This window comes from Chelonia mydas, chromosome 6 (genome assembly GCF_015237465.2).
Source record: "Chelonia mydas isolate rCheMyd1 chromosome 6, rCheMyd1.pri.v2, whole genome shotgun sequence".
Classification (NCBI taxonomy): Eukaryota; Metazoa; Chordata; order Testudines; family Cheloniidae; genus Chelonia; species Chelonia mydas.
Genome location: NC_051246.2, coordinates 4,053,528 through 4,079,073, shown reverse-complemented (window position 1 = coordinate 4,079,073; position 25,546 = coordinate 4,053,528). Strand labels below are relative to the sequence as shown.

The following is a 25,546-nucleotide window of genomic DNA, read 5'->3' as shown; positions in this document are numbered from 1 at the left end:
TGTGGGTCCTCCCTGTGCTTTACCTGCCCCCACCCACATCCTGTTTCCAGTCCTGACCCTTTTCCCCCTTCCCTTCCATTGCGCCCCCACTCAGTCCCCTTGCTTCGTGAGCCCATATCCTCTTCTTAAGCACTTCTTTCCCTTCTATGTTGCCGCCCTCTGTTCACTGCACACCCACACACCACGATGATATTGTAGTCCCTGCCCTTCCCAGAGCATCCAGAGGATCTGGCATCCCCACCCTGCCGGTGATTGTGCCCCACCACCCTGCCTCAATTGGCCTCCCTGCGCCCCCTGCCCTCCACAGGCACCCCCTGTCCTGCCTTCACCCTAGTGGTGAGGAGTTAAGTCATATCAATGTGACCAGTCCAGCAAGACGCTCCGCTAGCCAGCCATCCTGGCCATGGACCACACCGGCGAGCACCCCTACACTTGCCTGCCGTGCGACAAGACCTTCCTGGCCTCCTGGGATCTCAAGTGGCCCCAGCTGGTGCACTCGAGCGAGCAGCCGTTCCAGTGTGGCTGCTGCAGAAAGAACTTTCTCGTCTCCTCCAGCCTCCATGAGCACGAGCAGATGCACGGCGAGTGGTTTAGTGGGGAGGGGGAGGAAGCAGGGGCACTGTGGTACCACCAGCAGGGCAGCACCTGCAGGTAGGCCCCGGGGGACCCACCTGCGCCAAATATGGGGAGGCCCTCTGCTTGCCCTGCGACCTGCGGAAGCACAGGGAGCTCCACCCCATCCTGCGCCCCTTCCCATACCCCGAGTGCAGCAAGGGCTTCTCTGACCGCGCCAGCATGAGCCCCACCCCACAGTCTAGGCACCGTTGCTCTGTGCATTGCTGTGGCCCCTCCTCTGTCTTTGAGGGTGGCTCTCTGCATCACTGGGGCCAATCCCCGCTCTTGGGGGTGTGGCTCTGTGTCCGCTGCGGCCCACCCCCTCTGGGGGCTTGGCTCTTTGGTAACTCCCCCCCACACGCACTCAGGTTGGTGTGTCCCTCTGATCCCCCTGGGGCTCTACTCAGCCCTCTATATGGCTCTGTGCCCCCAGGGCTCCTCCCCATCCTGAGTCCCTGGGGGCATGTCTCTGAGCTCCGATGCTCCCCTCTCTGGAACATAGTGTCTCCTCACTAGAGCCCCTCCCTCTTCTGGGTCCATGGGGGCGTGGCTCTGAGCTCCCAGGCTCCTCCCCTTCACTCTGAGGGCGTGGCTATCGGACACTCCCTCCAGGGGATGTAACTGTCTCATCCCCAGGGCCTCTCCCTTTCCTCAGCCCCCACGGGAGGGCTGCTTTTTGTTCCCCAAGAGATGCGGGGCCTGTTCCCCAACTGCGGTGGGCTCTACAATGAGCCGTCTCCTTCTCTTGTCCCTCTGCTCTCTCTGGGGAGGGCGGGGGAAATTTATGAAAGTAGCACAGCACATGGTTCAATGCCCTCCCTCCCTGGGTGTGGCTGTGTAGGCCCCACCCTTCACAGGGGCGTGGCTGTACTGGCCCCTCCCTCCCCAGGGGCGTGGCTCAGTGATCCCAGGCCCCACCCCATCGGGCATGGCTGCCTCGCCTGGTAATACACTGTCCTTATCCATGTAATTGGCGGGGGGGGCCAGGGGGAGCATTGCCCCCTGCTGGAGGGAATTGGAGCAGTCTGTGAGAGCAATTCATTGATTCCCTTCGGCGCTGTGGAGTGGGGTGCAGTGGGGCTGGAAGGGATTGTCGGGCTGAGGGTTTTGAACTTAACGGTAAAGGGAAGTTCATGCTAACCCCCGTCCAAAGCTTCTTTGTAAACCAGCCTCGCGCTGATGCTGTGAAAGAAATATGAAAGCAACACCCCTTTTTGTCGCCTGGGGGCTTGTGTGATTCCTCCCCTCCCAGAGACTGGATAGAACCCAGGAGTCCTGGCTCCCAGCCCCCTTACTCTAGCCTACTAGACCCCACTCCACTCTCAAAGCAGGGGCCGGAACCAGGAGTCCTGTGCTGGAGGCTGGACCTGGGGTAGGCCGTTCCCTGAAATAGGCAGACCTTCACCCCCCCCGCCACCAGCTGCCTACCTAAGCCCCTCCTCTTCCTGAACCATATGAGATATGGCTGTAGGGTCCCATGCCGCATCCCCTTACTGAAGAAGTGTGGCTGTGTGATACCCTCATGGGATCACCGTTCTCATGCTCTGGTGCTCCTCGCCCTTTCTGGGGCTCTTGCCAGAGGCTCCTTCCCTCCTGGGACCTATCTCTGCACTTCCAGTCCCCTCGCCGTCCCTTGAAGGGTGTGGCTGTCTCATCCCTGGGGCCTCTCCCCAGCCCTGGGAGTACGGCTCTGTGCTCCCAGGCAGGGTGGGACCCTGCGTCCAGACCCTTCCCCCCTCCCCAGCTCTCCAACGTGGGCTGTCACTTACAATGCCTTGCCAGTGACAAGCAGCCAACCCCGCCAGGCGCTGAGGTCACTCTGCCAACAAGAGGCAGGGAGACACCCAGCTCAATTGCACGAATGCTCTAATTAAAGAGACAGACATCAGCAAATCTCCCCAGCCTTGGACCCAGGAAATGTACCTTTTCACATGGCTCAAGACCTTCTCTTGAATAGTGCAAGTTCATTAATTAGTTCACCACTTTGTCAAAGGAACGTTTACATGCACCAGCCTTTCTAGCCTGAGCCGATCCCCAAACCCTATATGCAAGCTCACTGGTAAGGATAAAACATGAAACTTACACAGGCTGGATGGATTCCCTTCTCAGCCTGGGACCAGTCTCCCCAGTTCAAATCTTTGTCTTCCCAAGGATGTTGAGATGGGGGAGGAGAGAGGCCAAGTGGTGATGTCACTGGAGTCTGGATTCTTCTTGATGGGCCACCAACATGGGTCCGGCCCAGCCTCATGTAAATGTGTCTTGTTTGTTGAACCTTTGTTGTCACTGTGGGCATTTCCACTTATCACATATCTCAGGAGCAAATACACTGCAACACTTGATAACTTCACCTACAATGATAGGACTCACCATTCAACAGGATATTACTATTCAGCAGAGCAAGACTTCTTAAATGATACCTCACAAGGCATGTATTGTGCAAAACATTTCATTGTCATATCACAGTATTGAATAAGGGGCTTCCTGGCTGTTATTTTGAGGTTCAGAGTGTCACCCCCCGCCACCCCCAGCTTGTATCTCCATGGGGGAGAAGGAGACAAAAGCAGATGGGGGGCATGCTGGGATGGAGTGAGGGAGACCCCTGGTAGAATATATGGGGATGCAGAAAGTGGGGGTGACCCCGGCAGAATAATGAGGGGTGCAAGGATTGGGCGTGACCCCTGGAAAGATATTGGGGGGTACAGGGGCAGGGATCCTCCCAGCAGTGGGGTGAAGGAGTGAGCAGAATCCCCTGATGGGGGGAGTCCAGGGTCTCCTGTGCGGGCTGTGGGTCCCTGGGGTTGAAGTCCCAGGAAATGAACGTGTGGATAGAACAAAACTTGGGAGAACAGAGAGACAGAAGGAAACCTCAAACCTACTCTACAGCAGCCCAGGGTCATCATCCCTCCCTCAATGCTCAATTTCCCCACCTCCACCCCAGCCTGCCCCACAGGGCCAGGACATTGGGCTTGCTCCAGATTTACCCAGGGATCAGAATCCTGGCCTGATTCCATTGGCAACAGTGGGGTGGCTCTGTATTTACAGTGGGGTCCCTGAGGCGCTAGGTGCTGGCCCCAGTGCGGCACTAGGGGCGCATGCTGCAGGGTGGGGGGCTCATCAGGGGGCGCTCTCCCCTGGCAGGCAGTGCTGGCCCCAATGCCCCAGTGTGGCCTTAGGGCGCGCTGTGCTGCTGGGCAGGGGGCTTAGCAGGGGGCGTTCTCCTCGGGTACGCAATGGCCCCAGGGACTCGGTGCAGGCTTTGGCTCACTGTGGTTTCCTTTGCAGCCTCTCTAGCTCCTCATACCCTGGGACGAGAGTCACGGGAGGGGCGCTTCATCCACCACAGGGGTGGAAAAATTGGTGGCCACAGCTTCCTTCCCAGCTGGCTGTGGCTGGGGGTGTGAAGGGGGGCAGGAACTCAGCATGGGGGGAGCGTGATGACGTCTGAGACACTGAGAACACAGGAGACCTTGTGTGCTGCCTTCATCCACCTTCAAGCGCGTCTCTCCCAGCAGAGACACATCCCAGCCCTGGCTGCCGACGGGCCCCGGATCCCTAAATATACCTCAGCTTGGCTCCTGAGACAGGTGAGCGATGGGTGGATCTGCACAGATCATGGCTGAGATCGGGAACTCCATTGTGCAGGCCCTGCACAGACCCTGACCGAGATCAGAGACCCCTTCCCGCTGGGCATTGCACAAACCCTGGCCGAGATCAGGAACCCCATCGCGACGGGTCCTGCACAGACCCCAGCTGAGATCAGGAAACCCCATCGTGACGGGTCCTGCACAGACCCCGACCCAGATCAGGAACCCCATCTTGACGGTCCTGCACAGACCCTGGCCGAGATCAGGAACCCCATCGCACTGGGGCACTGCACAAACCTTGACCAAGACCAGGGGACCCCATCGCGCAGGTGCTGCACAAACCCCAGCCGAGATTGAGGACCCCCATCACTCTGGGTGCTGCACAGACCTATCCCAAATGAGATGCCCCCCCCAGCTAATGCCGGGCTCTGCACAGACCCCCCCCCCCATTGAGATTGGGAACCCTGTCACACCGGGTTCTGTAAAGACCCTCAACCAAGATCGTGGTTCCCAGTCTCTTCTGCTCTAACCCACTTCACCCCACTCCCCCACCAGAGCGAAAATAGAACCCAGGAGTCCTGTCGCTCAATGCAGTGCCCAGCCAATAGCCCATGTTGCCATTCAGCTTTTGATCATTAATTTACCTAGTTGATACCTTTCATATCAGGGGCATCTTGCAATTTAGGCTGTTTGATTTCTATTGGCAACGAAGCAGTGGGGGCAGCAGATCTGGACTGAGGAGCACCGGCAGAGTCGGCGGGGAGGGAAGCCCAAGGCGCGGATTGCAGGGAGGACTGGGGCTGGCCAGAACCAAGCAGTCCATTTTCAAATGCGTTTTTCCTGCCTGGTTCTGCTGCGGTGAATTCAAACCATTTACTGTCCCCTCCCAGGGCGAGCCTGCTACCCTGACAGGATGCAGAGCTGTTAACCTTTCCTGCCCCACAGCCAGCATTGCTTGTACAGTTCCAACCCAAGTTGAAAACAATTCAAATTGACCTTTAAACACAGCATCCCTTGTGGTTAGGAAGGGGAGGGACGCAAAGAGAAGTGTGAGGTGCTCAAAGCATCTGGGGCAGAAGGAGGGGGACAGGATACCAGAGTAGATGGGCCCATGGGGTCTGTTCTCGGGTGGCAAGGAGGGGGCAGGATAGCGGGCTTGCTGGGCCCATGGGCCTGATCCAGGGCAAAAGGGAGGGGGCAGGATACTGGGCTAGATGGGCCCAGAGTCTCCTCTGGGGCACCAGAATTTCCTGCTCTCTTTGACCAACAGCCAGAGTGTAAAGGTGGCAGCGCCAGAGAGAAGCCCCATAAAATGACCCCCCATCAGTGGTTCAACATAACCAAATCCACCACTGGGCGTGGCCACAAGGGGGCCCCAGCAGTTCCACAGCAACGCCAGTGAGGCCTAGCGTGGCCCAAGGTCCCCCTGCTCTTGCTGGCTATAAAAGCCACCACTCGTAGCCACGGGTTGTGTGTGCTTGCACTGCCCACTCGTGGCCAGACCCAGCCACTACCTCGGCTCACTAATTATAAGCCACAGAATCTGTCCACATTGCACCATCCTTTAATGGCCCCATTGAAGAACCTCAATGACCCATGATTATATAGCAAGCTGTCGAGTGGGTACGTGAAACTCTACCTCCTCCTCATAGTTAGTGTTGGTATTACAACGTCTGGGAAATAGGGATGGGAGGGAATTGATGCAAATTAGGTAATCTATAGTCAAACATGCAAATGAGGCATCAGGTCATTTATGTATTGCCACCAGAGTTTCTAGAGCCCACAGTTTTCATGGGTGTGCTGTAGAACATGGTAGATGTCATGGATGGTAAGTGGATGTCTCTGTTGCTACAACAGAGTTAACCAATGGAACTGCCTGCCACTGGATTGTCACTAATTCTGGATCTCTCTGTTTGTCTCCCTCTAGGGGAGTTCAGAGGCCGACGGCCCCTTCGTGGGTGGGGGAACCCATCACATCAGCCATGCCCCAGATTTGGTGCCTTCATCCCCCTCCTCCTCTTCATCTTCCCTGGGCCTCCTCCCATTGTCAGACAGGGACGCTCAATGAATGCAAGAAGCACACGGCCTTCGTTCCCGGGCACAGCTTGGTAGGAATGGGCATCGATGTGACCACGATGGCCAGGAAGGGGGCCAATCTGGTGGACAGCAGTGACTGGCAGAATCCAGACGGCACCTGCACCCTGTGCCGGAACCAACTGCAGGGAGGGCAGTGCAGAGGCTGCCACTGGCCGTGATGGACTGGAGGGTCCACGTCTCATGCCAACACAGCCTGAGCAGCTCGGTGCCGCAGTCGGCGATGAACATGATGGAGTCCGCGGCATCCCCGGTGCAGAACGACTGGAAGGTGGGGCTGGACGTGCCGGTGAAGCCCAAGGTTAATGTCCAGGTGGCGCTGGGCCGGATCGCATTCCAAACTGGCCAGTTTCCTGCTAGACCACAAGCAGAAGGACAAATACAGCTTCATGAGCCATGAGGTCTCCTGCGGCTATTACAGGTGAGAGCCAGCCTCAGTCAGGAGGGCTCATCTGGAGTTGGGATCACAGCAACACCACAAGGTGACACAGGGCCTTTCCCCTCTAGTGGGCTCTGGTTCCCATCCAGCCCCAGGACAGAAGACTAGCTTGTTTTAGGGAAACAGGGAATGGGACATGGGGCCTTTCCCCTCTAGTGGGCCCTGGTTTCCCATCCAGCCCCAGGACAGGAGACTAGCTTGTTTCAAGGGAGCGGGGAAGAGGGAAGAGAGGCCTTTCCCCTCTAGGGGGCACCAGCTCACATCTGGGATGGGCCAGCTGTGTTGGATTTTCCTGTCCTGTATGTCAGGACACCCCGGCCACCTGCTGTGGCCAGAACTCTCAAGCAGCTGGCGGTATCCCCAGCAAGGTTGTGAAGTTCAGCAGACTGGGTGGTTGCATTGAATAGGAATCACCTGCTTAGACCCTTTCTTCTGGGTTGGCTGGGGCCTTAGGCTGCACAGCTAATGATCTCAGCTGACTCATTGGGCTGAGCACACTCCTCCCCTTGCCTCCCTGACCAGGATCCGGGTCAGCGAGACGCCCCCCGCTCACCAGCCATTTCACTCTGGCGCTGGAGAACCTCCCGGAGCAGTACGACAGCAAATCCAAACTGGAGTACAGCAGCTAATCAGCAACTACGGCACCCACTACCTGTCCCAGATGCAGCTGGGGGGCCGGGCACGGACGTGACGGCCGTGCGGGTCTGCGAAGCGTCAATGAGCGGCTTGACTGTCGACGAGATCAAGGACTGCTTGAGCATGGAGGCAGCCAAGAGTATCGGAATGGGCTCAGTCAAGGGTGGGCACAGCAAGTGCGAGGAGGAGAAGAAGAAGGGGAAGATCCAGGGGAGCTTCCACGAGACGTATCGGGAGCGCCACGTGGTGGTGGAGGGAGGAGAGAGCACGACTGATGTGCTCTTCGGGAGTAATGCCAAGGTCTTCTCCACCTGGATAGAGAGCCTCAAAGCCAGCCCCGGTCTGGTGTCCTATTTGCTGCACCCCATCCACATCCTGCTGGAGCAGGATGACCCCAAGCGGGAGGCACTGAGGCGGGCAGTGAGTGAGTACATCCGTGAGCTGGCCCTGTGGAGCAATTGCACCCAAAGCTGCCCCTCGGGGACTCAACGCAGCGCCCATGACCCCTGCTCCTGCCTCTGCCCCGGGGATGCCATGACCAACACCATGTGCTGCTCGCGGGAGCGCGGCCTGGGGAAGCTCACGGTGACAGTGAAGAGGGCCAGTGGCCTCTGGGGGATTACATTACTGCTACGGATGCCTTCGTCAAGGTCTTCTTTGAGAGAAGGGAGATCCGGACCGGCACCATCTGGAACAACAACAATCCCATCTGGAACGTCGACTTAGACTTCGGTACCGTCCGCATCACCAGCGCCAGCAAGATCCGCATAGAGGTCTGGGACGAGGACTTCAAGTGGGACGATGACCTGCTGGGAAGCTGCGACATCCCGCTGGAGGCTGGGGGGCCCCACCAGAAGGAGTGCTACCTGAACCACGGCCGCATCTGGTTCCAGTACAGCCTGCGCTGTGGGCCTCACCTCGGGGGGCCGGAGCTGCTTCGACTATGTCTCCCAGCCACCCTAGCAGAGCACAGCCAAGGGGAAGGAGGTGGAGGCCTTCTGGTCAATAGCACTCCCTATCCCCCAGAGCATTTCCTAGCTCCCGCTCTGCTAACGCTACTGAGCTTCATGCTGTTACTCCTGCTCAGGTATTGGTCTTTCCTATACCCAGAAGAGACGGTCTGCTCCTGTGGCCCGATGTCCTCACAACTCCCTCTGGGAAAATATCCCAGCATGAACCGCCCATTCCAGATCCCTCACACCAGCCTGTCCAATGATTCCAGCCATCCAATGTGCCCATCTCACCAACAAACCAAGGCGTTCACCTACCGCATCCAACCTATCTGCCCCCCACATCCAGCCAACTGCCAGCCAACCGACCAACCAATTGTTGCATTTAGTTTATCCAAGGTATTCAACCAGTAAACCACCAATTGGATGTAGTGTATCCAATTTATCCAACCAACCTCTCAAAGAATGTGTCACGTGCATCCACCATATCCATCCCTCCAACCAACCAGTGCATATATCTCGTGCATCCAACATATGCAACAAACCAACCAATGAATGTATCCAGTGCATCCAAACAGCCATTGAATTTATCTAGAGCATCCAATGTAAAAAGCCAGCCCGCCAGCCAACCAACAAATGAATGTGTTTCGGATGTCCACTGTAACCGACCAACCAACCAACAAATGTATTTACACTGCCAACCAGTGTATCCAATGCACCTAATGTATTCATCCAGGCAACCAATCAGTGTATGTACCTAGTGCATCTGGTGTAGCCACGCAACTAATATCTTATCTCCGTCCAACCAACATGTGTAGCCAGTGCAACCAACCAACCCATGAATGTCAACTTCATCCAGTCAACCAATATTGCAGGTAGTGCAACTAATCCACCACCCCACGTATCCATCCACCCACTGTCATTGCCTGTCTAGTGTATCCAGCTGAAAAGAGATCATCAGGAGCAAAGCTCAGTCCCGTCCTATTGTGGCATCAGGGATTAACCCTCTGCAGAAACCCGAAGATACTCCAGCCATGGGCAAAGTTCTAAACACCAGTGGATGGGATGGGCTCCTGGAGGGAGGATTCATTAGAGGGCTGTTCCTAGCTGTCATTTCTGTGGCTTTCCACATATATCCAGTACCTTTGGGGTTAACTATCTCATCCTGAATGTGCAGGTCCCACCTACCATCTAGCTGGATGTTCCATGCTCAGATGATCAGCAGAGATGGTGCGACATCACTTGCCATTGTAGGATTCAGAGTGAACACCCACAAGGACATGCCACAGGCCTATCGGTCAGGCTATCAGCAGGCTCAGGGAGATGTCACTGCATTGGGGTCACCCTTGAAAGGGAAAATTCCCCCTACTTCTGGGATTAAAGCATCTTCCTGGCTCACCCATCTGCATCTGTGAGAGCCTAGATCCATGGTGCTGTTAACTGGTAATGAGGGTTGTTCACTCTGAACCCTACTGACTGTAAGTTCAATCTCTCCAGCCTGTTAAAATGCCGGGCAGCTTTGCATCTCCACCACAAAATGATTTGCTTCTGGTAGGATTCCAGCTCTCTGGATCTTTGCAAATGTATCTCCTTGCTTCAATAAACATTTGTGAAAGCATATTTCTAAGCAGGAAGCCTTGTGATTCTTCTAACCTCAGTGGGCTGGACCTAGATGTAGAGTAGAAATGAGTGGCTGCAATACACACTTGGGAACATGACGGGGAGCTCTAGGCTGGGCAGGAGCAAGGCATGGCAAGACACAGGAGCTAAATAGCTGGATGAATTTGCTGCAATTGGGAATCCAATGTAATGTGGCTAACACCAACCAAAGGGATTGGCTTCTGTCCAGCACAGAGTGGGGTGGGTGGGAAAGAGATACAGGGAGATGGTCCGTGTTATTAGTGGGCATTAATATCCCCCAGCTGATATTTGCAAGACACTGCTATTGCCAAGAGATTGAGGAGGGGATATGAGGAATTTTCCCTCTACTGGGATTCAGCTCTCATCTGGCTCCAGGGCAGGGGGATTGGCTGGCTCAGGAGGCTGGAGAATGGGACACCGAGCGTTTCCCCTGTAGGGGGCGCTGGTTCTGATCTGGCCCCGTGACATGGCAGGATCCGGAGGCTGGGGAATTAGAATAATAGTCCTCTTCTAATGGTGCAGCTCCGATTCCCTCCAGCAAGTGGCAGCCTGGACTCGTGAAGCCCCAAGCCGGGTGATCAGCTAAATCGATCTTGCAGGTCAGTTCTGACAGTGCATGGAAGGTTTGGGGGACGGGGGGGAGGCTGTGAGCTCCTGATCTGCCCCTGGAATGAAGGGTGGGAACATGGTGCAGAGGTAGGGAGACGTGGCGGCTCCGAGAGCCGATGGGGGTGTGGTTGTGATTCATTGTGAAGAGGAGAGGATCTTTCCATAGCCTGCTTCTGCCCCAACCCACACCCAATGGCTGCAGAATACAAGGCCCTAGCTGGCACGGCCCACCTCCAACCCACTGCCCCCTGGGCCCGAGCCCTTCCCCGTACCCCAGTGCCCTGGGCATGGGCAGAGCATGAATCAGCTACTTGCTAGAGTACCCTGGGCAATACTCTAAGCTGCCAGGGATAGACGGATGGGCAGAAGTGGGAGCCCCATGGCCAATGGTGGAGCTGAGATGGGGAGAGGGGGATAAGGACATGGTGAAGCCGAAGAGACATAGGGGCCAACATGGGCATGTCTCAGTGTTGCTCTCCTCATAGAACCAGGGGCGAGTCGTGGGGTCAGGGATGTGTGTGCAAAAATTCATCCCAGAGCCAGATGGAGAAACCAGGAGCCACAAAGGCCAGGTCAAGATGGGGCTGGGAGGCAGGAGATCCCAATGCAGCATGTTCCCCACCTGTAGGCGACCTCTGCTCCAAGGGGCTGAACATTAAGGTCACGGAGCCCAGGTTGGGAAACTGGGAGCCATGCAGTGCAGACCAGTATGGAGCTGGGACATAGCCCACCCCAGAGCAGAATGCTCCTGCTAGGAAGCAGCCGGGTGGAACCATGGGGCAGAGGCCAGGAGAAGAGGGGGCCTGGGAGATGTGGCAGAATGGGGACAGGATTCCCATAGCCCCCTCCCCTAGAGTGATGGCCCCCTTGATTCACACATGTAGCCCCTCAGACTCAAGCTGTAGCGTCGGGCAGCGCTAGAGCCGCACTCTGAGTTTCTAGCGGCAGGAAGAGCGGTTCTTACCACAGGCTTCCCCCTGCCCTTCTCTGCAGCTGCATGGCGCTGCGGCAGGGAGAGAGCGCCTTTGATGTCAGTGATGAAGGAGTAGGGGGAGACCCCAGAGCTCCCTGCCACGCCCACTGCCGCACCAGTCAGAGCTGCACCTCCATCCAAGCCTGAGCCTTTCTCATCAGCCCTTCCAGCCCTGGGACAGTCACCCCAGCAGGTGAGTGAATGGTGGTGGGAGAATCTCTGGGCTCCCAGGCCCCTCCTGGAGCTGGGGATAGAACCCAGGAGTCCTGACTCCCAGATTGACTCCCTCTCAAGGTTCCTTCCCCACTCTGAACTCTAGGGTACAGATGTGGGGACCTGCATGAAAATAGTGAGAAGAGTAAGGTCACACATTTAGGGATGAAGAAGAAGAATTTTAGTTCTAAGCTGGGGATGCGTCACTTAGAAGTAACGGAGGAGGAGAAGGACCTTGGATTATTGGTTGATCATAGGATGACTATGAGCCACCAATGTGATATGGCCGTGAAAAAAGCTAATGCCGTCTTGGGATGCATCAGGCAAGGTATTTCCAGTAGAGATAAGGAGGTTTTAGTACCATTCTACAAGGCCCTGGTGAGACCTCACCTGGAATACTGTGTGCAGTTCTGGTCTCCCACGTTTAAGAAGGATGAATTCAAACTGGAACAGATACAGAGAAGGGCTACTAGGATGAGCCGAGGAATGGAAAACTTGTCTTATGAAAGGAAACTCAAGGAGCTTGGCTTGTTTAGCCTAACCAAAAGAAGGCTGAGGGGAGATCTGATTGCTCTCTATAAATCTATCAGAGGGATAAATACCGGAGAGGGAGAGGAATTTTTGAAGCTCAGTACCAATGTGGACACAAGAACAAATGGATATAAACTGGTCATTGGGAAGTTTAGACTTGAAATTAGACAAAGGTTTCTAACCATCAGAGGAATGAAGTTTTGGAATAGCCTTCCAAGGGAAGCAGTGGGGACAAAAGATCTATCTGGCTGTAAGATTAAACTCGCTAAGTTTATGGAGGAGATGGTATGATGGGGTAACATGATTTTGGTAATTAACTGATCTTGAAATATTCATGGTCAATAGGCCTAATGGCCTGTGATGGGATATTAGATGGGGTGGGAGCTGAGTTACCCAGGAAAGAATTGTCTGTAGTATCTGGCTGGTGAATCTTGCCCATATGCTCAGGGTTTAGCTGATCGCCATATTTGGGGTCGGGAAGGAATTTTCCTCCAGGGCAGATTGAAAGAGGCCCTGGAGCTTTTTGGCCTTCCTCTGTAGCATGGGGCACGGGTCACTTGCTGGAGGATTCTCTGCTCCTTGAAGTCTTTCAACCACGATTCGAGGACTTCAATAGCTCAGACATAGGTGAGAGGTTTATCGCAGGAGTGGGTGGGTGAGATTCTGTGGCCTGCGTTGTGCAGGAGTCGGACTAGATGATCATAGTGGTCAATTCTGACCTTAGTATCTATGAATCTATGAACAAATATATAACAGGAAAGAGCCCGCTTGGAAATGTCTTTCCCTGCAAAATCCTCCCCAAACCCTACACCCCCTTTCCTGGGGAAGGCTTGATAAAAATCCTCACCAATTTCCATAGGTGAACACGGACCCAAACCTTTGGATCTTAAGAACATGAAAAAGCAATCATGTTCTTAAAAGAAGAATTTTAATGGAAGAAAAAGTAAAACAATCACCTCTGTAAAATCAGGATGGTAAATACCTTACAGGGTAATTAGATTCAAAACATAGAGAATCCCTCTAGGCAAAACCTTAAGTTACAAAAGACACAAAAACAGGAATATCCATTCCATTCAGCACAGCTTATTTTCTCAGACATTTAAAGAAAAGAGAATCTAACGCATATCTAGCTGGATTACTTACTAAGTTCTAAGACTCCATTCCTGTTCTGTTCCCGGCAAAAGCAATCACACAGACAGAGAGAGCCTTTGTTTCTTCCCCCCTCCAGCTGTGAAAGTATCTTGTCTCCTCATTGGTCATTGTGGTCAGGTGCCAGCGAGGTTATCCTAGCTTCTTAACCCTTTCCAGGTGAAAGGGTTTTTCCTCTGGCCAGGAGGGATTTAAAGGGGTTTACCCTTCCCTTTATATTTATGACACCCCTCTAACCCACTAGACCCACTGCCCACTCAGAGACAAGATGGAACCCAGGAGTCCTGGTTCCCAATCCCCCTCCGCCCACCCCGCTCTAACCCACTAGAGCCACTCCCCTCCCAAAGCCAGGGAGAGAACCCAGAAGTCCTGCCTCCCACCCACCCCCTCACACCAAACTTTAAGCCTTTTTCATCAGCATGAACTGGAGAGGTAGAAAGCTTCACTGTGAGATCTGTTAAATTATTTCTTTCTCCCAGATCTAGACCCCAGCGTGACTTCCCCCTAGTGTGATCTGGACCGGTGATCTGCCAGGTCACACCAATCCTTTTCTCTGGGAGCCAGCCTTACCCTGCTCTGCTGTGAGAACCCCCACTCCTGGGCTGTTCACGCACAGCCTCTGGCATGTCAGCTGCTCCTTGGATTCTGCAACTGAATGACACTAGCCAATATCTCCGGTCCCAGACACTACCCTGGGAATCTCCCTCTGGCAGTGTCCAGTTATGCCCACTGGATGCTGCAAGCTAATATGAGTTTGTCAATTTAAGGAAGAAATTGATATGTACCAGGCTTGTTATCCCAAGGGGAGTCTCTGACACACTTCAAACCAAACGCACTGCTTCAGGTAGAATAAACAAACAGATTTATTAACTAAAAAGATAAGTGTTAAGTGATCATAAGTCAACGAATAACCAGTCAGATTTGGTCCAATGAAATAAAAGCAAAACGCATTCTAAGCTGATCTTAACACTTTCAGTGTCCTTACAAACTTAGATGCTTCTCACCACAGGCTGGCTGGTTGCTCTTCAGCCAGGCTCTCCCATTTGATCAGCGCTTCAGTCGCTTGGTGGTGATGCCTGTAGATGGAGGTGGAAGAGAGAGGAAGAGCACGGCAAAGGTCTCTCCCTTTTATCATGTCCTTTCTTCCCCCTTGGCTTTGAACCCTCCTCCCCCTTTGGAGTCAGGTGTATATGACCTCATCACAGTCCCAAACTGATGAAAGGAAGGGGGGTGACTCACTCGAGAGTCCAGCAGCTCCTTTCTTGCTGCCTAGGCCAGCATCGTTTGTTCCTGTCAGGCTGGGCTGGGTTTGTCCCATACATGCCCTGATGAGGTCTGAACTGCCCCTCTGCTCTTGGAGAGTTTTGGCCTGGGCTTATTTTTTAGCCATGAAGACACATTTTCAGCCTCTTAACTATATACATGAAATTATAACCTATAACAGTACTGTAACAACAATTACTATAACATCACTATCACAACAATGCTCAGTGCATCATGAGGGGGCATGGCTCTGAGCCCCTAACCCACACTTTCTCTGGAACATAGCTGTCTGCTCCCCTAGAAGCCCTAATTCTTATGGGTCCATGGGGGCGTGGCTCTGTGCTCCCAGGCTCCTCCCCTTCACTGTAAGGGCGTGGCTATGAGACACTTCTTCCAGGGGCTGTAACTGTTTCATCTCCTGGGCCCCTCCCTCTCCTGAGCCCCCAGGGGGGGTTGCTTTTTGTTCTCCAAAACATGGGGAGGCCTGTTCCCCAACTGAGCGTGGGCTCTACACCAAGCAGTCTCCTTCTCTTGTCCCTCTGCTGCCCTGAGGAGGGGTAGGAGGCGGGGGAGATTATGAAAGGAGAACAGGTCATGCGAGGGGGGGAGGAGTGGCACTGTATGTGAAAGAAAATGTAGAATCAAATGAAGTAAAAATCTTAAATGAATCCACATGTTCCATAGAATCTCTGTGGATAGTAATTCCAGACTCGAATAAGAATATAACAGTAGGGTTCTATTGTTGACCACCTGACCAGGATAGTGATAGTGACGATGAAATGCTAATGGAGATTAGAGAGGCTATCAAAATAAAGAACTCAATAATAGTGGGGGTTTTCAATTATCCCCATACTGTCTGGCTACATGTCACCTCAGGATGAAATGCAGAGACAAAATTTCACAATACTTTAAATGACTGCTTCTTGGAGCAGCTGGTACAGGAACCCACAAGGGGAGAGGCAACTCTCGCTCTAGAGGCAACTCTCGCTCTCTATTTAACATTCCTGTGGTGGGAAGAACACCTCAACAGCCCAGCACTGTGGCCTTTAATTTCAGAAAGGGGAACTATGCAAAAATGAGGGGGTTAGTTAAACAGAAATTAAAAGGTACAGTGACTAGAGTGAAATCCCTGCAAGCTGCATGGGCACTTTTCAAAGAAAACCCTAAGAGAGGCCCAACTTCAATGTATACCCCAAATTAAAAAACACAGTCAAAGAACTAAAAAAGAGCCACCATGGCTTAACAACCCTGTAAAAGAAGCAGTGAGAGATAAAAAGGCATCTTGTAAATACTGGAAGTCAAATCCTAGTGAGGGAAATAGAAAGGAGCATAAACACTGCCAAATTAAGTGTCAACATGTAATAAGAAAAGCCAAAAAGGAGTGTGAAGAACAGCTAGCCAAAAACTCAAAAGGCGATAACATCAGGAGCAGGTACAGTGAGGTGGCCAAGTTTGCAGAGTATACGAAACTGCTCGAGATAGTTAAGACCTAAGCAGACTGTGAAGAACTTCAAAAAGATCTCACAAAACTAAGTGATCGGGCAAAAAAATGGCAAATGAAAGGTAATGTGGGTAAATGTAAAGTAATGCACATTGGAAAACATAACCCCAACTATACATACAATATGATGGGGGCTAATTTAGCTACAACTAATCAGGAAAGAGATCTTGGAGTCATCTTGGATAGTTCTCTGAAGACGTCCACGCAGTGTGCAGCGGCGGTCAAAAAAGCAAATGGGATGTTAGGAATCATTAAAAAAGGGATAGAGAATAAGATGGAGAATATCTTATTGCCCTTATATAAATCCATGGTCTGCCCACATCTTGAATACTGTGTACAGATGTGGTCTTCTCATCTCAAAAAAAGATACACTGGCATTAGACAAGCTTCAGAGAAGGGCAACTAAAATGATTCACGGTTTGGAACGGGTCCCCTATGAGGAGAAATCAAAGAGTCAAGGACTTTTCAGCTAGGAAAAGAGGAGATTGAGTGGGGATATGATAGAGGTATATGAATTCATAAGTGGTGTGGAGAAAGTGAAGAAGGAAAAGTTATTTACTTGTCCCCATAATAGAAGAAGTAGGGGCCACCAAATGAAATTAACAGGCAGTAGGTTTAAAACAAATAAAAGGAAGTTCTTCTTCAAACAGCGCACAGTCAACCTGTGGAACTCCTTGCCTGAGGAGGTGGTGAAGGCTCGGACTATAACAGGGTTTAAAAGAGAACTAGATGAATTCACGCAGGTTAAGTCCATTAATAGCTATTTGCCAGGATGGCTGAGGAATGGTGTCCCTAGCATCTGTTTGTCAGAAGGTGGAGATGGAGGGCAGGAGAGAGATCGCTCGATCTTTGCCTGTTAGGTTCGCTCCCTCTGGGGCACCTGACATTGGCCACTGTTGGCAAAGAGGATACTGGGCTGGATGGACCTTTGGTCTGACCCAGTCTGGCCATTCTTATATTCTTATGTTCTTAACAGCACATGGGTCAATGCCCCTCCCTCCCCGGGATTATGGCTGTACTGGCCCCTCACTCCCCAGGGGGCGTGGCTCTGTGGTTCCAGGCCCCACCCCATCGGGCATGTCTGATTGGTGAAATACCGTCCTCATGCGTATAAGTGTGTGGGGGGTGGCGCTGCCCCCTGCTGGAGGGAACTGGAGCAGTCTGTGAGAGCAATTCATTGATTCCCTGCGGCGCTGTGGAGTGGGGGTGCAGCGGGGCTGGAAGGGATTGTCGGGCTGAGGGTTTTGAACTGAAACGTAAAGGGAAGCTCATGGTAACCCCCGTCCAAAGCTTCTTTGTAAACCGGCCTCGCGCTGATGCTGTGAAAAGAATATGAAATCAACATCTCTTTTTGTTACCTGGGGGCTTCTGTGATTCCTCCCCACCCAGAGACTGGAGAGAACCCTGGCTCCCAGCCCCCCTACTCTGTCCCGCTAGACCCCACTCCCCTCTCATAACAGGGGCCAGAACCCAGGAGTTCTGTGCTGGGGCTGGACCTGGGGTGGCCTCTTTCCCTGAAATGGGCAGACTCACACTAACCCCCCATCCCCTCAGCTGCCTGCCTAAGCCCTACCCCTTCCTGAACCCCATGGGATGTGGCTGTATGGTCCCAAGCCCCAACCCCTCACTGAAGAGGCATGGCTGTTTGATACCCTCATGGGAGCATGATTCTCATGCCCTAGTGCTCCTCGCCCTTTCTGGGGCTCTTCCCAGAGGCTCCTCCTCTCCTGGGGTCATCTCCCTAGACTAGAAGGGCGTGGCTGTCTCATCCCTGGGGCCCTTCCCACCAACTCCAGTTCTGGGAGTGTGGGTCTGTACTCCCAAGTAGGGTGGGACTCTACTTCCATAGCCGCCCCCTCTCCCAAAGAGGGCATGGTCTTCTCTGCTCCTGGGCCCCTCCTCCAAGAGGGTGTGACTCTGAGTTCTCCTGGACCCTCCCCAATTTATTTCCCATGCCTCTGTACTGCCCCCTGTGACTGGATCCCCAGCGTAGAACCTTGAATTGGGGCACCGCTGTGCCCTCTTACCTCTCCATCCCAGACTGTCTCTTACAATGCTTTGCCAGTGACAAGCAGCAAAACCCATCCAGGGGCTGAGCTCACTCTGCCAACAATAGGCAAGGAGACACCCTGCTAAATTGCAGGAATGCTCTAATTAGACGGATACAGACATCTGCAAATCTCCCCAGCCTTGGACCCAGGAAATGTACCCTTTTACATGGCTCAAGACCTTCTCTTAAACAGCGCAAGTTCATGATTTACTTCACCACTTTGTCAAAGGAAAGTGGACATGCACCAGCCTTTCTAGCCTGAGCCGATTCCCCAAGCCCTCTAGGCAAACTCACTGGTAAGGATAAAGTGTTAAAGTCAGTTTATTAACCACAGAAAGATCGATTGGAGGTGATTAGAAGTGATAAACACAGAGGTCAATGTTGGTTACCCAAGAAATAAAAATAGAATCGCAGTCTAAATTGCTCAGTCTGTTAAACTTAGAAGATTTGAATCCAAGAACATTTCTCGCCCCACTGGGTGTTCCAGGCTGTTGACAGTTCTCTGTACACAGGCTAGATTCCCTTCTCAGCCTGGGACCAATCTCCCCACTTCAAAGTCTTTGTCTTCCCAATGATATTGAGATGCGGGAGAAGAGAGGTCAAGTGGTGATGTCAGTGGGAGTCTGGATTCTTCTTGATTGGCCATCAATACGTGTCCGGCCCAGCCTCAGGTAAATGTGGATAAGGAATAATGTGCATTTCCCACTTACCACATATTTCAGAGGCAAAGTTATTGCAACACTTGATAACTTCACCGATAATGATAGCGCTCACCATTCAACAGGATATTCCTGTTCAGCAGAGCAAGACTTCTTAAACGATACCTCACAAGGCATGTATTGTACAAAACATTTCATTGTCATATCACAGTGTGGAATATGGAGGTTCCTGGCTCTTATTTTGAGGTACAGTGTGTTACCCCCCCACCCCCAGCTTGTATCTCCATGGGGGGGGGGAAGGAGACAAAAGCGGATGGGGGGCATGCTGGGATGGAGTGAGGGAGACCCCTGGTAGAATACGTGGGGATGCAGAAAGTGGGGTGACCCCTGGCAAGATAATGGGGATGCAGAGGGATAGGGGTCCTACCAGCAGGGGGTGAAGGAGTGAGCAGAATCCCCTGATGGGGGAATATGGGAGCTGTGGGACCCTGGGGTTGGAGTCCCAGGGCATGAAAAGGTGGAGAGAACAAAACACGGAGAACAGAGACAGAGAAAGAAACCTCAAACCTGCTTTATAGCAGCCCAGGGTCATCCCCCGCCCCTCAGTGCCCAGTTTCCCCAGCTCTGCCCCACAGGGCCAGGGCATTGGGCTTCCTCTGGATTTACCCAGGGATCAGAATCCTGGCCTGATTCCATTGGCATCGGTGGGGTGGCTCTGTATTTACAGTGGGGTCCCTGAGGCGCTAGGTGCTGGCCCCAGTGCGGCACTAGGGGGCGCAATGCTGCAGGTTGGGGGGCTCAGCAGGGGGTGCTCTTCCTGGGCATGCAGTGGACCAATGACTCGTTGCAGGATTTGTCTCACTGTGGATTCCTTTTCAGCCTCTCTAGCTCCTCATACCGTGGGTCGAGACCCACGGTACATGCGTTTGATTCACTACGTGGGTGGAACAATTGCTGGCCACAGCTTCCTTCCCAGCTAGCTGTGGCTGGGGGTGTAAAGGGGAGCAGGAGCTTAGTGCTGGGGGTGTGTGAGGATGGTTGAGACACTGAGAACATAAGAGACCTTTTGTGGTGCCTTGATCCACTTTCAAAACGCGTCTCTCCCAGCAGAGACACAGACCAACCCTGGCTGCCGACAGGCCCCAGAGCCCAAATATACCTCAGCTCAAATCCTGAGACAGATGAGTGATGGGTGGGTCTGCTGAGACATCAGCTGAGATCAGGAACCCCAATGCACCAGGCCCTGCACAGACCAGACTAAAATGAGGGACCCCATTGTGTCGGGCACTGCACGGCCAAAATCAGGAGCCCCATCTCCCCAGGCACTGCACAGATCCCAGCCGAGATTGGGAACCCCATTGCCCCAGGCCCTGAGCAGACCCCAACCGAGATCAGGGACCCCATCGCGCCGGGCGCTGCACAAACCCCAGCCAAGATTGAGGACCCCATCAGTCTGGGTGCTGCACAGACCCATCCCAACTGAGATCTGGGCCCCCTAATGCTGGGCACTGCACAGACCCCCCCCCGACTGAGATTGGGGGCTCTGTCACACCGGGTGCTACATAGAACTCAACCAAGATCATGGTCCCCAGTCCCTCCTGCTATAACCCACTCAATCCCACTCCCCTTCCAGTACGACAATAGAACCCAGGAGTCCTGACTCCCCCTCCACCCCCGCATCCTCTAATCCACTTCACCTCACTCCTCTCTCAGTGCGAAAATAGAACCCAGGATTCCTGACTCTTCCTCCACCCCACATCCTCTAACTCACTTCACCCCAGGCCCCTGCCAGAGTGACAATAGAACCCAGGAGTCCTGACTCTCAATCCAGTGCCCCAGCCACTAGCCCACGTTGGAACTCAGCTTTTGATCATTAATTTACCTAGTTGATACCTTTCATATCAGGGGCATCTTGCAATTTCAGGCTGTTTGATTTTCTATTGGCAACGAAGCAGTGGGGGGCAGCAGATCTGGACTGAGGAGCACCGAAAGAGTGCCGGGGGGAGGGAACCCCAAGGCGCGGATTGCAGGGGGCTGGCCAGAACCAAGCAGTCCATATTCAAATGCATTTTTCCTGCCTGGTTCTGCTGGGGCGAGTTCAACCATTTACTGTCCCCTCCCAGGGCGAGCCTGCTACCCTGACAGGATGCAGAGCTGTTACCCTTTCCTGCCCCACAGCCAGCATTGCTGTACAGTTCCAACCCAAGCTGAAAACAATTCAAATTGACCTTTAACACAGCATCCCTTGTGGTTAGGAAGGGGAGGGACGCAAAGAGAAGTGTGAGGTGCTCAAAGCATCTGGGGCAGAAGGAAGGGGAGAGGATACCAGAGTAGATGGGCCCATGGGTCTGTTCTCGGGTGGCAAGGAGGGGGCAGGATAGCGGGCTTGATGGGCCCATGGGCCTGATCCAGGGCAAAAGGGAGGGGGCAGGATACTGGGCTAGATGGGCCCAGAGTCTCCTCTGGGGCACCAGAATTTCCTGCTCTCTTTGACCAACAGCCACAGTGTAAAGGTGGCAGCGCCAGAGCGAAGCCCCATAAAATGACCCCCCATCAGTGGTTCAACAGAACCAAATCCACCACTGGGCGTGGCCACAAGGGGGCCCCAGCAGTTTCCACAGCAACGCCAGTCACGCCGAGCGTGGCCCAAGGTCCCCCTGCTCTTGCTGGCTATAAAAGCCACCACTCGTAGCCACGGGTTGTATGTGGCTTTGCACTGCCCACTCGTGGCCAGACCCAGCCACTGCCTCAGCTCACTAATTATAAGCCACAGAATCTGTCCACATTGCACCATCCTTTAATGGCCCCATTGAGGAACTGCAATGACCCATGATTATATAGCAAGCTGTCGAGTGGGTACGTGAAACTCTACCTCCACCTCATAGTTAGTGTTGGTATTGCAACATCTGGGAAATAGGGATGGGAGGGAATTGATGCAACTTAGGTAATCTGTAGTCAAACATGCAAATGAGGCATCAGGCCATTTGTGTATTGCCACCAGAGTTTCTAGAGCCCACAGTTTTCATGGGTGTGCTATAGAACATGGTAGATGTCATGGATGGTAAGTGGATGTCTCTGTTGCTACAACAGAGTTAACCAATGGAACTGCCTGCCACTGGATTGTCACTAATTCTGGATCTCTCTGTTTCTCTAGCTCCATATGTACATTATCAAGTACATAAAAGGTTGTTACAAGGAGGAGGGAGAAAAATTGTTCTTCTTAACCTCTGAGGATGGGACAAGATGCAATGGGCTTAATTGCAGCAAGGGCAGTTTAGGCTGGACTTGAAGAAAAACTTCCTACCTGTCAGGGTGGTTAAGCCCTGGAATCAATCGCCTAGGGAGGCTGTGGAATCTCCATCACTGGGGATTTTTAAGAGCAGGTTGGACAAACACCTGTCAGGGATGGTCTAGATAATCCTTAGCCCTGCCTTGAGTGCATGGGACTGGAGTAGATGACCTCTCGAGGTCTCTTCCAGTTCTATGATTCTATTATTCTATGGGTCTACTCTGGGTAGCAGGGAGGGGTCAGGATATTGGGCTAGATGGGCCCATGGGCCTGATCCAGGTCAAAACGGAGGGAGCAAGATAAGAGGTTAGATGGGCCCAAGATCTCTTCCGGGGTGGTAACATTTCCTGCCTTCTTTCCCCAACAGCTGCAGTGTCAAGGTGGCAGCGCCAGACGCTAGGGCTGATGCTGGCCAGGAGAAACCCCAGAAAATGACCCTCCGTCAGTAGTTCAACATAACCAAGTCCACCACTTGGCGTTGCCACAGGGGGCCCCAGTAGTTTCTACAGCAAAGCCAGTCACTCCTAGCATGCCCCAAGCTCCCGCTGCTCTTGCTGATTAAAAAGCCACGACATGGGTTGTGCGTGGCTTTGGACTCCCCACTAGTGGCCAGACCCAGCCACTGAATCAGCTCACTCAGTACAAGCCATGTGGCACCGCCCTCTAGTGGCCCCATTGGGGAATTGCAATGACGTATTATTAGATTGCGCACCGTGGAGTAGGCATGTGAAACTATACCTCCTCCTCGTAGTTAGTGCTGGTATTACAACATCTGGGAAATAGGGAGAGGAGGGAATTGATGCCAATTAGGTAATCTGTAGTCAAACATGCAAATGAGGCATCACGTCATTTGTGTAATGCCTCCTGGAGCCCAGAGTTTTCGTAGGTGTGCAATAAAACATGGCTGATGTCGTCGGTGGTAGGTGGATGTCTCTGTCTCTACAACAGAGATAACTTACAGAACTGCCTGCCACTGGATTGTCACTAATTCTGGACCTCTGTGTGTCTGTTCCTCTAGGCTGTTCAGAGGCTGACGGCCTCTCCTTGGTGGGGGAACCCATCACATCAGCCATGCAAAGATTTGGTGCCTTCATCCCCCTCCTCCTCTTCGTCTTCCCTGGGGCCTCCTCCCATTGTCACACAGGCACAGTCAGCGAATGCAAGAAAAACACAGCTTTTGTGCCCGGGCACAGCCTGGCTGGGGAGGGCATCGATGTGACCACGATGGCCAGAAAGGGGGCCTACCTGGTAGACAGCAGCCTCTGGCAACATCAGGACAGCACCTGCACCCTGTGCCAGAACCAACTTCAAGGAGGGCAGTGGCAGAGGCTGCCACTGGCTGTGGAGGACTGGAGGGTCCGTGTCTCTTGCCGCCGGAAGCTGAGCAGCTCGGTGCAGCAGTCGGCGATGGGCATGATGGATTCGGCGGCGTCCACGGTGCAGAATGACTGGAAGGTGGGGCTGGACGTGCCTGTGAAGCCCAAGGTTAATGTGCAGGTGACCCTGGCTGGATCGCACTCCAAACTGGCCAGTTTCATGGTAGACCACGCGCAAATGGAGAAATACGGCTTCATGAGCCACGAGGTCTCCTGTGGCTCTTACAGGTGAGAGCCAGCCTGGGTCGGGAGGGCTCACCTCAAATTGGGATCACAGCAACACCACACAGTGATACGGGGTCTTTCCCCTCAATGGGACACCAGCTCAGATCCAGGCCTAGGAGGGCTGGCTCAGGGGGGCAGAGAATGTGACACAGAACCTTTCCTCTCTAGGGAACACTGGCTTCAATCTGGCACCAGGATGAGGGGGACTGATTCAGAATAATGGGGAATGGGACACAGGAGCTTTCCCCTCTAGCGGGCAACATCTCCAATCTGGCCCCAAGCCAGGGGACTCGTTAGCTAGGAAGGCAGGGAATGCTACACAGGCCCTTTCCCCTCTAGGGGGCACTGGCTCCCACGTGGGACTGGACAGTTATGGGGATTTTCTTCTCATGCACGTCAGGAGAGCCCGGTGACCTGCTATGAGCAGAGCGGGGGCCGTCTGTCAGAACAATCAAGCAGCCGGCAGTATCCCCAGCAAGCTTGTGAGGTTCAGCACAATGGGTGGTTGTTTTGAGTAGGAGCCACCTGCTTAGACCCTTTCTTCTGGGTTGGCTGGAGCCTTAGGACTGGCAGCTAATAACCTCAGCTGACTCACCGGTCGCACAATCCACCTCTTGTGTCCCTGACCAGGTTCTGGGTCAGCGAGATGCCCCCGCTCACCAGCCATTTCACTCTGGCGCTGGAGAACCTCCCGGAGCAGTAGGACAGCAAATCCAAGCTGGAGTACCAGCAGCTAATCAGCAACTACAGCACCCACTACCTGTCCCAGCTGCAGCTGGGGGGCCGGGCACGGGACGTGACGGCCGTGCGGGTCTGCGAAGCGTCAATGAGCGGCTTGAGTGACGACGAGATCAAGGACTGCTTGAGCATGCAGGCAGCCGTGAGTATCGGAAATGGCTCGATCAAGAGTGGGTACAGCAAGTGCGAGGAGGAGAAGAAGGGGAAGGTCCAGGGGAGCTTCCACGAGACGTATCGGGAGCGCCAGGTGGAGGTGGAGGAAGGAGAGAGCACGACTGATGTGCTCTTCTCCAGGAGTGATGCCAAGGTCTTCTCGGCCTGGAAGGAGAGCCTCAAAGACAGCCCTGACCTGGTGTCCTATTCGCTGCAAACCACCATATCCTACTGGAGCAGGACGACCCCAAGCGGTAGGCGCTGAGGTGGGCGGTGAGTAAGTACATCCGTGAGAGAGCCCTGTGGAGGAAGTGTACCCGAAGCTGCCCCCCGGGGACTCAACGCAGCGCCCATGATCCCTGCTCCTGCGTGTGCCCTGGGGATACCATGACCAACACTACGTGCTGCTCGCGGGAGCACAGCCTGGGGAAGCTGATGGTCACGGTGAAGATGGCCAGCGGCCTGTGGGGGGATTACTTTACTGCTACGGATGCCTTCGTCAAGGTCTTCTTTGAGAGAAGGGAGATCCAGACCCGCACCATCTGGAACAACAACAATCCCATCTGGAACATCCACTTGGACTTCGGTACCGTCCGCATCACCAGCGCCAGCAAGATCCGAGTCCAGGTCTGGGACGAGGACAACAAGTGGGACGATGACCTGCTGGGAAGCTGCGACATCCCGCTGGAGGCTGGGGGGCCCCACCAGAAGGATTGCTACCTGAACCACGGCCGCATCTGGTTCCAGTACAGCCTGTGCTGTGGGCCCCACCTCGGGGGCCGGAGCTGCTCTGATTATGTCTCCCAGCCACCCCAGCTGGGAACAGCCAAGGGGAATGAGGTGCAGGCCTTCTGGTGA

General features: G+C 53.7%; 2 pseudogenes; both read left to right on the top strand.

The window, feature by feature from the left end:
- The window catches only part of LOC119566317, a 40,750-nt pseudogene extending 15,204 nt beyond the window's left edge, over nt 1–25,546 (top strand).
- On the top strand, nt 6,440–9,938 carry LOC119566316 (annotated as a pseudogene).